General features: G+C 36.8%; 1 protein-coding gene across 5 annotated transcripts in view; it reads right to left on the reverse strand.

The window, feature by feature from the left end:
- Positions 1-13,276, reverse strand: part of LOC103135714 (R3H domain-containing protein 2-like) — a 32,308-nt gene extending 19,032 nt beyond the window's left edge. For 2 of the 5 annotated variants that reach the window (XM_007548614.2, XM_007548582.2), the window contains exons 1-2: positions 12,986-13,275; positions 12,602-12,655 (exon numbers count right to left, since the gene is read on the reverse strand). The gene's annotated coding sequence lies outside the window, so the exon portion shown is untranslated. Of the gene's footprint in view, positions 1-3,374; positions 3,960-12,601; positions 12,656-12,985 lie in introns of those variants that run through there. The other 3 variants (XM_007548606.2, XM_007548591.2, XM_007548600.2) reach the window with 3 other exon arrangements.
- Between the last annotated feature and the right edge of the window lie 2,936 nt (positions 13,277-16,212).

The raw sequence follows: 16,212 nt of genomic DNA on the forward strand, positions 1-16,212 counted from the left end.
GTAAGAGATGTAGTCCCATCTATGCAAATCAGGAAAATTTAGGATATTCTGCAATGCAACTAGATTTTATTCACTGCAGAATTCCAACAACTTTAAAAACAACTCAAAACGTTCATATTTGCTTACATGGTATGGGCTGTATTTTGAACAATAGAAATGATTATGGCAGGTACCTGATATTCAACACAAAAAGATTTTTTTATTTTTCATTATTTTTCAGTATTTTGTTGAAACTACATTTTTTATAAATGTTAATATCTTTCCAAAACAATAACAACAACAACAACAACAAGGGATTTTCCAGTTCCTTACACTTTTCTCTAGGTTGGCAAACTTATGGAACTCAGGATTTTAGATTCAGCCTTGTGCTTTTCTACTTTAGTCAGGCAAAACTCAAAACTCATTCTATTAATATGGCTGAAGTTATAGTACAGAACCAGGGATTAGAGTCCTTCAAATTTGGCAGTTAATAAAGTAAGAATCAAACTCTACATGTTCATTTTTTTGTATATAAAACAGGCTTGTCTCAAATGACGAGAATTTTCCTTTGTGATAAACACAAACGCACTGATTTACCATGCACACTTTTAGCAGTGATCAAGGTTCTAGAGTTGCCAGCTAGCTAGCCTCATGCTGGGAAAAAGATCTAGTCAATCAAACTGTCAGGCTGTCACTATAAAGCGTACACAAAGTTGCAAGAGAGCAAATCCTAAACTTCAGTGGACATTTTACAACTTGTTTTCTATCCCTAATAAACTTCAAAAACTGTTAGTCATGTTTTCACCGGGTCCTTTGATTTGAAATACCCCATTGTTAATTTCATGGTTGCTTTGCTTCCTACTTATAATATCTGTGTGAAAGTGAGTGTGTATGTCACTGCTGCTCTGGCTCAGATTAGAAGCTAGTCTCTGGGTCACATAGCTGACTTGACAGCAGTGTCACATCAGCAATGTGCTCTACCATCTGTTTATCTGTTAAAGATGTCTTATACTTAAAATCTGAAGCATTTTTCATCTTTCTTTCTTCCTCATAAGTCTCCTGTCCTTCATAACCTGTTATGTATCAGAGTATATAGTTTCTCCAATAATAACGGTTAAATTTTACTTCACTCTGAAGTTTGCTATAAGATTTATTTTTCTTATTTTGCTCCTCTCTTTGCTTCCTCTAACAAAAAAATCAGTCCTCAGCAGCTAGCATACTGACAACTTCAGGCATTTTCACACCTGATAGTCCAGTAGACTCAGGTCAATTGGGGACCAAAACTACAACATGTGTTGCATTTCCTGCTGGTGCAGTTTGTTTTCACTCTGCACTGTGTTCAACAAAACCATTTCATCCCCTTGCCTGTGGTGCCGCTGCACTGAAAAGCACTGAAGAAAACGACAAAAACCTCAAAAGAAAACAAGAGCACAACTTCCTTCATCATAAAATATAAAGAAAAGTGGAGTGGAGTCAGATATTAATGGTTGCAGGATTTCTCTTTCGTCTTTGGTAAAAAATTAAAAGTAATTTCTCCCACTAGTGAAAGACTCACACATTTGTTTTGGTTTTATTTACTCAGAATGCCCAGCAGGAACAGCCAGCTTGGCATTCAAGACTTCCAAACTCTTGAGTGCCAAGCGTTCAAGTTTGAAACTCTGCATTAGAGTTCAATTGCACCTTCGCACCTCCCAAACCAACCGGACTTTCTAGACAAACAAACTAGAGTTTGATTAAAGTGGACTAACCCGGGCAGTTGTGAACGCACCCTTAGAAGTGTTATGTAGGTGCACAACATAGGAAATCAGTTTACAAAGTTGCAAACTACGCAACTATTAATCACATGTACAAAACTATTTCCCCATAATAAAGATTAGGATTTCAGAATTTTACTCAAAGGTATACATTCATCTTTGGTCACATCAGTTCATGGTGTGCAGTTTGGGAAACATTCTTTGCTCCCATCTCTCTGTAAGTTTTTGACTAACAGATAACAGTCAAAAACTTACAGTCTTGAAAACTAACACCCATGCAGTTTTTTTTGTTTTTTTTATTTTATCTAATGTCTGGTGGGCATTTGTCTTTTCTAACTGACGAGAATATCATTAAATCCTTTGCATTTCGTAAAAATAAGGCAAACTGAACAGATCCAGCAGCTGATGAAGAGGAGATGTATGCTTGTTGTTTTTAATGCTGAGATAGATGCACATACACATAGAGGCACTCATTATATAAACAGGCCAGATACAATCCAAGACAGATTTAGGCCAAGTGAACAAAAAAAAAAAAACAGAAGGGGAAGAAATGATGAAGAGCATAGTGGTGCTGATTTTTAAACGGCAGAACCACCATACAAGCTAAAGGAAGGACAAGTCTGGCCCTCTAAACCTGAATCTGTGTTCACACCATTAGAATGGATTGCTATTTATAGCAATAGATTTTTTATTCAAGAAGGATCTGTTGTTATGCATTTTCTCACGCTTGTGCAGCCTCCCTCTCACCTTCCTATCTACTCTCTGTTCCTGCACACAGTGTTCCATAAATAAAGGTGCAGACGCAATTGCAAATGTTCAGATAAACCTGAATTTCACTCACAGGAAAGGTCAAAGGTTAGCTTTAAAAACAAGCCTATATATATTGAATGCCCCTTAATTGCAAAGCGCCTATCTGTCTATTGGGGAGGAGGTCATGACGAAATGTCAAATGTGTTTTGTGTAAGTGGTTTTAAACCCTCACTTCTTCCCTCCTTCCTCAAGCTGTCAGTGTTGCTGCTTAAGGAAGGAAGCGCCTACTTCTTGGTGACTCTCCACCCCACCAGACCAACCCCACCCTCCCACACAGAGACAGAGGAAGGGAATTCCTTATTACCTCATCAATGCTTCAGAAAAAAAAAATGTTTGTCTGTACATCTATATCATCCATTTAAGCACAAACTGACCAGTAAGCACAAACTTGACTAGTAAGCATCTATTAAAGACCACCAACAATAACAAAACCAGAACAGAACTGTCTAAATTAAATTAGATATATATGGGGAAATGTTTAAGATACATGCCACAATTGCCAAGCTACTCTAGGACTTTAGCTATGCTGCAGGGATCTTTTAAATTTTTTATAAAAGGAAGAACATTTAAAAGATGTTCTTGCCATTACAAGTCATTACATTAGTGCCAATGCATGATAAATAATAGCTAAGAAGACTACATCATACACTAATTTAATAAAGCTCACAATTACACAGATGCAACACAACCTCAACTGCATGTAGATAACAGCCTTGTTGATCTTATGCTTAGGTAGGAGTCTCACAACTAAAAGAACTTTACCACAGTAAAAAAAAAAGATTAATTAGTGAATGCAGCACTCAATCAAGACCAAGCTTTTAAAATATTTACCTCAGCATGTAGTAGTACAAATGAAGGAATTCCATTTTCTGCAGCAAGTGAAGAGAGATTCAAGAGACTCCAGGTCTGCCACTATCTTCAGCTCATTGTACTTTTCTTCATCTTCACGGCTGGTGCGTTACCTTCCTCACTGGAGCTACTATCGGCTCTGTTTTTTTAATTGGTTTTATGAGAATGGTCAACAACAACAACAAAAAAAAGTCTCTTCTGGCTTCCCCCCCTTTATTTGAATGTGGCACTACAACGGAAGAGAAAAACCTTGCTCGCAAACTAGCCCCCTCTTTGCCTACCACTCTTATGCTATCATGCGCACAGTTTGTACCGCTCCCTGCTCCTCAAACCCTCCCTTTCGTGCAGATTCTCACTCTCTCCTCTACACATCTTGTTTGCTCTTTGCCTCTGTAACAATATAGTTGCAATGACGGCCGAAGCAGGGCATTCAAGAAGCCCAGCTGTTAAAAGGGCTCCTTGGATCCACTACCACATCAGTTGATTCAACAGCACTTCTCTGTAATGACTAATTGCAGTAAATGTTAATTTAATAGATGCAGTTTCAAGGTTTGGTTTTGTTCTGTTAAAAAAAAAAAAAGAAAAAAGAAAAAAAAAAAAGATACGTCACATAGTCTGAGGACACACTAGGCGCCATTCATCACTCTCCATTTTTCGGAAGCTCTGTCATCATCTGCAGCCTGTGTCTGGCCAAACTGAATAAGCTTCAAGTACTGACAGCTGCTGGTGAAACTCTAGCACTGCTGCAATGGATGAAAAATAAAAATTATACCCGGGGAGCAATGTGAGAAGGGAAGAAAAGGAGATTGAGGAAGAAACAAATTAAACCACCTCATTAGGAAGAAAAACCTTATTCCCACTAGACAACATATTTGCATGTTCTCCATACAGTCACTTAACTGCAAACGTCAGCTGAAAGATGCTGCGGAACAGGGGCAATCAAAAGTTCAGCGACAACAATTATTTTAGCAGCAAACTTTATGTAAGGTTGTTACTTAAGCTCTGTAGCTGTGTTCTGATTGGGTAAAGCTTCAACTGAAATATGTGTGGTCAACTAAGGTTTTGGCCCAGCTTCTAATTATCTTTGAATAATAGTGACCGTGCCAGTTTCTGACAACTAAAACACCATATGTAGATAATATGGCAGAAACAGTAATCAAAGTTACCTACAATGTTAAGAATATACAACAGTAAATAAAAACACTGTCAGCATTGTTTGTCACTTCTAAATATGCAGTTCCGTTATATGACACTATAATGTTATTCATTTTGAAAACATAAAAATTACATCACTATAAACCTGCACTTAAAATTGTTCTACTCCATAAACAACATTTTCTAAAGATGTCAATCTGATGTTTCATGGAGGAATTATGTATTTTGTCACCTGAAGATACGAGTTAAAAAAAAACATTTAGCAATGTCCCTAATCTTATGAAATCTATAAAATTTTATATAGTCACCATTTTTCTTAGATTAGATACCTACTGTTGAATCATTTTGAATGTTTCACTTTTAATGTCATATAAACATTTCTTTACTCATAAGAAGCCAAAATTCTGCAAGTTTTCTGCCCCATATCTAAGTTATTATATGCCTTTCTAATTCTAATACTCAAACAACAGATTAAGTGTGTATAAGAGTCAGATAAATATGAGCTAAGGAACTTATCTTACTGCCATCTAGTTCACTGAATGCATTTCTTCCACAGACTTACCACAGCAGCTACAGAAACATGTCACAGGGCTCTTAATCAATCTTCATGGAGGATTTAACTATAAGACAAAAGTGCCAAAGACATGATGACTGCTGTCACCGTTTTGTTGAGCGTAGACAACTTAACAGCTTCATAATATATTGAATCACAAATGTCATCACAGCATCAATGTCTACTGATTGCATCCAATCAGTCAAAGGACTGACTGGAAGCAATATTTGGTAGGATATTATATTTCAAGCAACATGCATTCATGTCCAGCATGCAAAAAAATAAATCTAGCCAGTTGAGTGGATTTTCACTGCCCTTGATGCCCACATCGGACACAGATTTTAGAGAAACTAATAATTAATAAAACCATAAAAAGTGGTGGGCACATTGTGGTAATAAGAAACAACATTAGAGTTGGGAAAATGTGTATAAATTGCAACCAATATAGTGATTGCAATGATAACTATCAATGCGTTAATAGCATGTTGTCCTTACATCATACAATAAACATAATTTACTGAAAGCTTAGAGTTGCATTAATAAATAGTAAGCCCAGGTACTGAAGCAACACATTGCTTTCAGAATATGTTTATTGCCCATGTAAGCTTTAACGTTTGGCTTTAAGGCCAAACAATATTGAGCAATGCCAATAATCTGCAGTTCATTTGAAAAGAAATCACCCTACATGCTCTAAATGTTTCTCTTGTTCGTTAGGCACCTAAAGCACGGAGGGAAACCCTTTCATGTACCTTCAAGGTTGTCCATGGGTAAAAAGATGAAAGTTCAAATTTACATCGTCTTTTTTGTTCTTATCAAGGGCACATTTTCTACGCTTACATCATACATTTTACTTAGGTGCAACAGGGCAGCATTAGCTGCAATGTTGACTGTGATGAGTGCCGTCACCTCAACACACTCACAATTTAAGAACTGTGCAAAACATTAACAAGTTGAGAAAATGAATTGCTACTCTCATTAAAACTTGCAAACCTTATATCCATTAAGACAACAAACCAATCGATGACTTTGTAATCCTAGCATGACCCTGGACAAATTTGTCTTAGGGTGACCACATGACTGGGATAAAGGGGATGCCATGCACTAATGTCATCTAATGCCTAAAACAAGTCCAGCTGCATCCTGCACTTGAACAACCTGGTTGCTTCTTTTTACAGAACTGTTAGATATGGAAAGTAGCAAAAAGAAACAGTCGTCGTCCAGCGAGAATAAACAGTTAAAGGAACAGAGACTGATGAGGTTTATCCCTCAGTTTTGACATGCAACGTACTGCTTTTCTAAAACCAAAGAGAAACTAAAAAAGGAAAGAAAAATTCATTGAAAATATATTTCTTCATTATGAGCTTATTAGTAGGCGAGTAAAGCCTGCTGCAATAGAAAACCTATAAGAAAAGCATACACAAACACCAAGCAAAAACTAAAATGTTGGTATAACCATGCATACCGTTTTCCCTTTATGTGTTCTGTGAGAACCCTCCACTATTGGATCACTGACACTTAAGTGACACATACCCAGTCTCAGGCCAGTCTTTATGCTGTCAATTCCCTTCTACTCAGATCAATAATGTATATAACTGAAGCTAAAGATGGGCATGAAAAGCAAACTGAAAAACAAAAACACTAAAAACGGAAATGCAATAGGAGTCACAAGAACATGAAAGAAAGGGGAACAAATAAAGATGGAGAGGGAGATGAACAGACTCAGGAGTGGTAAAGAGAAGAGAAGCAGCAGCAACAGCACCACGCTTGGTGCTTTGGCAGAGATCTATAAATAGCTCTTCAAATCTCTCTAGAAAAAGACACTCTTCTACTTATGCTGCTCTGTAGACAGATTCAGAGATAGAAGCTGATATGGATACTTGCTGACAAACTGATTACATCGAACATAATTACAGTCAAGTGTTTTCATGATGGTATTCTACAAAATACTCAAATCATACTTTTGCAATGATAACTCTGGCTATTATGAGTATTTAATAAGAAATCAAAAACAATAAGGTTTGGTCTTAAAACTTGTAGTTCGGCGTTAGCAGAGTAAAATAAGCACCTTCACAAAACAAATCGTTTTAAATTTACAAATGTTCATGCAATTTACAAATGTTCATGCAATGCAGAAACATGTACCACAAAGATTCACAAGCTGCAGGGTACAAAAGGGGAAAATATGTTGTCAGAGAAGCAGATTATTTTCTCTCTCTCACTGGTGGCCTTAGCAACAGTAGATTGTGGATTCAATGACTCACCTCGAGAAGATCTCACTATAGATTATTTTTTTCTCAATGATTTGTCCCTTACACAAACACCTCAGGAAGGGTATGTTTTGGTACAGAGAACACATTTTCATCGAGACATCAGCCACAACAAGCCTTTTTTTGTAAAACCAGAAACTGATGCTAGCCCTACTTCAATTTGATAACAGCTCATGTCTGATTTCTTCCCTACAGCAGAGCCATGTTGGTTTATCACTGAACATTTCCACTGACAAATCTTTAAGCAAATCTTTCCACCTGCATCTTCCACCTGCATCCTTTTTTATCCTAACATGTGAACTGTTTAGTTGTTTAGTTCATGAACTGCATAAATTGTGATGTTGCAAGTACTGTTTTAATATTAGCTTTGAAAAAAATAACTGTGAATGTAAGGCAAAGCTCTAGGCAGGCCAAAACTCATAATGCATCTTGTTCCATTGCACTGGATTTTAAATAGGTGGCACAAAAAGTCTGTTTGGTCTCAATCAAACACTATGAAGTCAACTGCTCTTTGCTCTGGACAATAACAGTTGGTGCTATAGTAGCACTAGCATATCTACTATGCTAGTGCTACTAGCATAGTAGTGCTGATTCTAGGCTAGAATCAGCACTTTAACAACTCAAACAGAAAACCTAGTTCTCAGTGACGCCTACAGTTTTTATGGAAAATTGCTCTTGTTAGAGACTTTAACCACAGAAAACTATAATAGCCCATTAAACTACTAGAGAACAGATTTTCATGGCAATTTTATCAGCAAATGTGGCTCTGCTGGTAATCCTCAATTGGCAATTTTTAAAAATCACATCATTTGAGAATGCAAATAATGTTTTTTTTTCCCCTTTACAAATGCACATGTCGCTTTCCCAGAACAGATGGTTGAATCACAGCTCTGAAAGCCTGCGCTGTGATCCCATCTAATTATCACAGCAATCTTGCTATTTTCAGCTTCACTGTCAAAAAGTAGGGCTATAGCCACGACACAAAGAGCAATGACCATTTTTCAACAAAAATGTGTTTTACAAACTGTAAATTAATCTTCCAGATCGAGAAATTAGACTTCAATGGGACAGTAAACTTAAAAAGACATAAATACTATGTAAAGCTAAAATTGATATAGTGAAAACTGATCTGTAAAGAAATAAATGTCATTCAAACTCCAAATGGAAAATTTTGAGTTTAACAAAAGGATTTTCCAAGTTAAGCAAAACATATCAACAGCCACACCAACTTGCCTACTGAATTCACAAAGTACATACAAAGACAATGACAACCATAAACCTGCAACACCCTGAGTTACAAAGGAAAATTATTTGATTTGTGACAGTCTACATTGTTCCATTGTTTAATATTGATGACATAATATTCAGTAACTAAATTAATGAAAGCATGCAATTGTTCATTCAAAAAAGAACTGACATATTGCACAAAAGTCAAGTTTTTTTTCCAAGTTGCATAAAGTTAAAATAAAACTAAAAAACTATTCAGATATAAATACAACACCAAAATAAAGCATTTAGAGCTTATAGCTCAAGCAAGTTAAATAAAACTTTGTAAATCTAAATGGATGTTTTCTGCAAATTGGTATCGGCCAAAATATCAATTGGAAGGTCAGATTTATTAAAGTTTGATTGGCAATCGGCCAGGACACTGCAATCAGTGCACCCCAATTTATAAGGTCTAAAGTTAAAATTATTGAATGCTAGACTTAAAAAAAAAACTTGCAAAAAACCTATACTGATTCAATACCTCAAAATAAGTGTAAAAAAAAATCTATAGCTTCAACAAGAAGGACTTCATAGGGTTTTAATTAATCGAGTAATAATTTTAAGGGATATCTGTTCCTCAAAAAGTTTATTCTCTGTCTCTCCTCAAAAAGAATAAACTTTTTGAGGAACAATGGCTGAGTCTTTCTTGTGAGCAACTTTGTGCTCCGTCTTATCCTCTGGACCTGAAATCTTATCCATTTAGCTGTGTTTCCATCCTAAATGAGGACATAAAACATAAAAGCAAATCCTTGACCAGTACGTAACCTGCATTTTTTGTTTTGATTTACGCATCTGCTTTATCTTCTTAAAATACCAGTAAGTTGTGGCAGATGGGCACTCACACCAAGCCAGGCTTTTTTTGCTTGAGGTTTCTTCCTGTTAAAAAGGGACTTTTCCTTTTCGCCGTCGCCACATTCGCGCTCAGAATGAGGGACTGCTGCAAAGTCAATGACGCAATGCAAGCAACTGTCCACTGTTGCTATCTATAGGATTGAAAGCTGCAAGTCAGTGACTCAATACAATCAACTAGATTTCCTTAGAAAACTTTTTATACAATTGGAAAATTAAACTTTCCAACTTTATTTGATGACTATGATCAATTTGAAATGCATGTAACTGACTATAAGTCTGTCTGCACGATTGGATTGACTTGTCTGCTTGTAAAATTCCTTGAGGCAATGTTTGTTGCGAATTAGCACTATGTAAATAGCTGCAAATGACTGAGAATCTACAGCAGTGTATATTAAAAAACTAAATTGAAAATGTCATAGTCCTGTTGATCACATTCAAATTCTGCTGTCAGCTTCCACCTTTAATTAAAGCCCGAAACACACTGCGAATTCCAAATCGTACGACTTGAATGTGTCTCACTGTGCAAGCAGGACATTATAAAATCTTAATGGTAACCTGTGCCACATTGCTAGATGGAAGACACTAGATTGCACAAATTGCTGCTGAGTTACAGTGGTTAATGGACCTATTGTTAGTCAGAAGCTGAAAAGAGGGAGAGGAGGTGGGAACTGAGACATGGCTGGGCAAAAGAGGGCACGAATCAGACACAGTCACAGTGCCAGTCACACTGCTCAATTTTTCCAGAAAACATTCGACACCTTTCATTTATTTTTTTTTAGTTGAGAGAGAGCTGAGATGCACCTGACACACTGAACAACCATCAACTAGGAATGCTCCGATCAGGATTTTTGCTGCCGATTCCGATACCGATCATCCATGAGGCCGATCACCTGGAATGGCTGTTAATTTTTCGCTTTAGGTATACATGATACTATGTTATCTGGCGAAATGGAAAAATTATCTGGCAATAAATTCACCTAATTTAGACATAATAGACATTTTTTAATACACATTTAAAATTGTTCTTTTTATAAGTTACATGCTGCAGCTTTAAGCAGATGTTCGGAGTGAGAGTTCACTGTCTGGTGGAGGTTGAGCGGTGATATGTCTGTGAAATATTACTACCAGCAGCACATAAAGGCGGTCCAAGAGCAAAAGTAGGACCAGAGTCTTACACCGCCAGCTTGAAGATTTAAATTATTTTTCAGATTATTTGTTTAGCTTTCTGACCATGATGCTAATCCGGGTGAGTGTTGGTATTGTGCGCTGCTTTACCTGCTATCTGGCCGTTCCAGATGTTCTTTTTTTCCTGCATTGAGCCTCGATTTAGCCAAACCCTGTCAAGTGCTTGTTTTTTAAATGCCATATTATATTTGTTGTGATGATGTATTTTGATGTGCTTCACCCCAAGGTAACTTTCCGCCACAACATGCAAACGTGCCCATTCACTCCGAGTGTTATAGTTCCACATGACAGGATTTGTTGCCGCGCAATTGCGCAGTGTGAAGGAAAGAAGAGATACACTACACACGCAGGCTACGAAGTGAAATAAATGTGATCGGTTTTGGTAATTAGCAACAAGAGACAGTGATCGGCGATCACAGATCATACACTTTTTCATGGAAATCGGCCGATTATGATCCGTGGCCGATCAATCAGCACACCTCTACCATCAACCACAAGAACAAGCTTACAACGTGAGATTTTTAAAATAATTATTTCACAATTAAATATTTTAGGCTGGGACGGTCAATAAATGCACAGCAAGAACCCTGCTTAAGGAGAGCACAACAACCACCTATACTTCAAGTAGGAAGAGATCTTCAGTTCAATTCCAATAAAATCCAATTATTTTCATTTTCAAGAATGTATTGTTTGCATGATGGTGTTGCTTCTGAATAAAGAGTACTTTTAAAGGGATTTAAAATTGCAATTTAAAAGGCTGTTTTAATATAAAATTGACTTTGAGCTTTATTTCATATTATAATATTAATCCCTCATCAAAAACATACTTGGAGTGTTGCATTGACTCATTCATGCATGTTTGAGAAATTCTTGAATCTCCCATGGCAGCCATTAGGGGTTGCCTAGACACTTAATCTCACAAATTCCACCTGGGAGCTGCAGTGTCCAGCTGAGCTTCTGCCTCACTGAACAACCCCTCCTTCATGCCTTCCCCACTCTGCTCCACCAGACTAGCGGTAGCAGCAGTTAGCAAACACCTGGTACAACTGTGTATCTGCCGAGCTTATCATGTAAACCACCTCTCAGGCCAACACACCTAAGACCAGCTGAAATGACATAATAGAAAGGCACTGTGATTATGAGCTGAAGGCAGGATGCCAGAAAGAGTAGAAGCTTCTTAAAGAGACACAAGCCTAATTTCAAGGTGTCAAAGTGTGAAGTTAAATTTCTTTTAAGTTATGTTTGACATATACACCATTTTATAAGAACTGAAGGTAACAGTTACTTGATTATGCTACAAAATGACACTATGAGCTTGGAAAATGCATAATACAGTCCCTTTAACGTTAAATCAAAAGTATCACAACAATATCATCCATTCAATCAAGGAAGATTAGCATATTCTAAACAAAAACTGACATAATCATCCAATTGAAAACTTTGTTCTGTTTTTATTTTACTTCATCTGCTATAACATAACTACAGTCATTTTTCTTGTATTCACTGAAAATGTGTATGTATGTAAATATATATATTTACATACATACACATTTTCAGATACTATACTACTGTATATATATACTACTGATACTGTAGATACTATATATATATATAGTATCTACAGCACGGTGATGATACCATTGACTGCGCTGCGTGCTTTAAACGTCTCTCTAAATGTATTCTAATTTTAACATTTGGACCCATCCGCAACTATAAATGCCTTAATTTCCACTTTATTCACACAAACGCCGAGTTTCAGCAACATCTTTCTCACACCACGAAGAAGATTGTGAGCTATCTTAGCCATCTCGTGCCTGCCATTGAGTACGCGGACTTTAAAGATGGTGTTTCATGTTACATTACAAATGGGACTAAATATAGTAGATCATCAATTATAGATTATCTCAAGTCATCTTCGTGGTTCAGCTTACCGTTTTGGTGGCCGTGTGTTTAGACTGCCGTGTGGAAAATCCTTAAAGTTGTCACTGTGAAGGATATTCGGCAGTATGGTCAGTCGTGGCTGTGCAGTTGACTGAAAATACTAGCCGCTAACAATAGCTAGCTTCTCGTTCTAGCCTGCTTCCTCCAAAGAGTATAATTAGCTACCAAGCTAATATTAGCCAGGCTAGCTAGCCTTTTCTTTTCAATGTACGCTAAGTATCCAGGGCTCATAAATCCTACTGTTTAAGTCAACAACGTCTATCAGGCAAGACAGTACATGTCTACAGCGATGTGAATCTTGTTATAAAGCAATCCAAGCACTGTTGTGTCCTTAAATAGGGGGATTAGGTTTGCTAGCTCCCAGAATGACTTACCGCTGCTAATGTGATGTTGCTGCTAGCCTGAGTTGGATCACTGCGACCCGACTGTCAAAATAGCGCCGCGTGAGGGGACAGCGCCACGAAAGTTAACGGCAGTAAAGCAAGCGCTTAAAAGCAGGTCAGTCAATACTGTCAATGGAGTACTGCAAAATACAAACACAACACTAAAGAATAAAACGATATAAATTAAAGAAAAAATAAACAAAACACTAGTCCCCCTCTTCTCAGCTCCGGCTTGAGTGTCAGCGTCAGTTTTTGCCCCCCACCCCCCTCACTGACTGTTGACGTCAGTGACGTACCTTTCCGTCGCTCACTCAGAGACGTTACGGAGAAAGTTGTTAAAGCGTTATCTTTCTTAAATAGAAGACAAAAAGACGAAAACAATAAGCGAAAACCAAAGAGTGCCCTTTTACATACTTTTAGTCGTTGGTAGGTGGTTGTCGTTTAGACAAGGACCTTCAGCTGAAGCCAGTGGCAGTTGTGGTGTAAATTACCAAGAGGGTCAGTGTTTTGTTTTGCTTTTTTTTTTTTCACAGGAAACACAAAACAAATGAACAAAACAAAAAAAAATAACAATGCAAATTTCCATCACTTAATTAGTATATCAGGGGTTTGCAGGTTGCAAACCCCTGATCTGTCAGATGAAAACTGTCATCCTGTCAACATACTTGATCCTACTAAAAGTGCAACACCATTTTTTTTTTTTTTACTTCATTGCTAAAGTAAAACCGTGAAGGTAAAATATAATAATAAGTTAAAGGGACCACTTAGATACAGTTTATGTGCCAGCTCATATCATCATAAGAAATTAACTTAGTATTATCTCTAAAGTACAGGGGCCACACCAGGAGCCAGGACCAATTCTTCAGGACCAGTTCTCAGACTTAACCTTTTCAGTTTTAGGTCAGCTATGATTACCAAAATTATTTATATTCGCTAAATTCCTGAATAATGAAAGATCAGACAGTACTTGGGTGGTTGAGTAGTTTTCTTGTGGATGAATCCCACCTCTGATTAGGTAATTGGTGGTATTGAGGATTTGGTGCAACTATCAGGATCTGTTGGTTTCTGGGTTCCAGGGTGATATGAAGGTTTACTCCCTTTGGTGCCTTTTGTGTCAACTTTTTCTGGGCCACATAAATAGTACTTTCAGATTTACACTTGTTTTTTTAAATATTACTTTATCAATAAGTGCAGTGTCAAAATAACAGAGGATGATGCTCAACATTTTTTTTAGCTTTAAGAAGAACTTAAGAGTAAAATAATGACATATGTCATTATTTTAGGACAGTGACAATATAGTATGCTTGAAATGGCAGAACATATTCTTAAAAAACCTGAATAGGATGCATGGTCTGACAACAGAAAAAAATAAAACAGCCAAAACACCAAGGAGATATGTTTATTGTTGTTGTTGTTGTTGTTGTTGTTGTTGTTGTTGTTGTTGTTGTTGTTGTATGTAATTTTCCAATGCAAGAAAGTGCATCTTGGCCCACCATATCAACCAGTAAACATACAAAAAACTCTCTCAAATTGACATTGACTCTCAGCATAGAACCAAATCACTTTCAAAGTGGTTTGAGGACAACATATAGTCAATGTTTTGGAGAGGGATTTCAAAGCCCTGACCTCAGTTCCATTGAAAAGCTGTGAACGGAGTTGAAAAGGTGTGTATGAGCAATCAATGAGAAAATTGTGAAAGCAAATGTTTGACCGAAGTCATAAGGTCAAATTTAAAAGGTTATTCTAAGAAGTGCTATGGAGATGTTTAGTCATATGCAATAAATTAGAATATTGATTCCAATGAGGCACATTTGTCAGATTTTTTGCTTGTCTGATGTGATACACTAATTTCAGATGTTGAGTTTTCATTAGCATCACAACAGAAATTAAGGCTACTTGTAATTTTGCTAATTATTCTACAGTAATCCTCTGACCTAAAACAGAAAATCTGGTATAATCTCAGGCAGAGAGAAAAAAATGGTCTCTTTCTATACTGTGTGTGTCAATATTTATTATCAGATAGCCTCACCTGTTCTTGTGGAAATGTTGCTTGGCAAGTCTAAGAAAAACATTTTTTTGTATCAAGCAACATGCTTCTGTCATAATTCTGGCAGGATCTTTCTTGGCATGAATGGTAGACCTAAGGGTAGATCAGATTTTCTGGTATGGGTGGGGCAGCTCTTAAGAATAGTCATTGCATTTACAATAGTTTTGAGGTTGCCACCATTCCAGCAGCTCGACGTCACCTTTCGTTATTATATCTAAAACCAGTTTTGACATGTTTTGGGGTCATCACCCTGTCGGAACATCCAACTCTGTCAAAGTTTTAACCAGTTGTTGATTTGTGACAAAGTGGAAGGAGTTCCACTTCATTTTTCCACTCACCAATCTTGTGCAATTCACAAATATCAGTTGAACACACATATTCACAAATTTTTCTGTGGTTTTAATTTCAACCTGTAAAAAAAATAATCATATGAAAAGAGAGATCGTGAAATAATTTAATCTGTGTTGGAATTAAAGTCCAGACCGAGCTCAATTGGGAATCTGTTGCAAGAATTAAAATGTATTTTAAAAAACATTCCCAAGCAAACTACTCTTAAGTTCAAAATTATTCACAACCCTGACAGATAAAGGTTTAAAGTAATCTTATTTGACCAGTAACATAATTGTGTTTTAGAACATAGTTTATATTATTTAAGATTTTCATCATTTTTAATCTTTTATTACACTTTGGACAGCCAGTGGATTTAGTTGTAGTACTTCCTATTGCCCACATGTCGGCAGGCAAGTAGCCTAATCATGTGTCAGAGACTTGAGAATAATTCCGCCCCCCAAAATTCACTGTTTCGCCTTGAGGTATAAATATTAAATGGAAATTTAAAACCATCTTAGAATTTATATGGAAACAGTCAAAGTTGTACCTCATTATTGTGTATTTAACATCATTAGCTATGCACTACGAAATGGATGCAAGTATCAAAGGACGCAACTGCCAAATCATATTTGAGCATTACATAGTGGCCTACTTTATCGAATAACTGTTTGCAAGTATTTTTGGCTTATGTAAGTTATGTAACGGAGAACTGGTGCTACTAACGTATTGCAAATCACGTGTAGCACATTATTTGATCTAAATATATATCTTTTTTTTTTCCCCAAAGTTGTTGGTTACTGTTTGACAGACATCACCACAACCCTGGCTGAGAAAACTTGTA

Source organism: Poecilia formosa, unplaced genomic scaffold, assembly GCF_000485575.1.
Source record: "Poecilia formosa unplaced genomic scaffold, Poecilia_formosa-5.1.2 Scaffold2, whole genome shotgun sequence".
Taxonomy (NCBI): Eukaryota; Metazoa; Chordata; class Actinopteri; order Cyprinodontiformes; family Poeciliidae; genus Poecilia; species Poecilia formosa.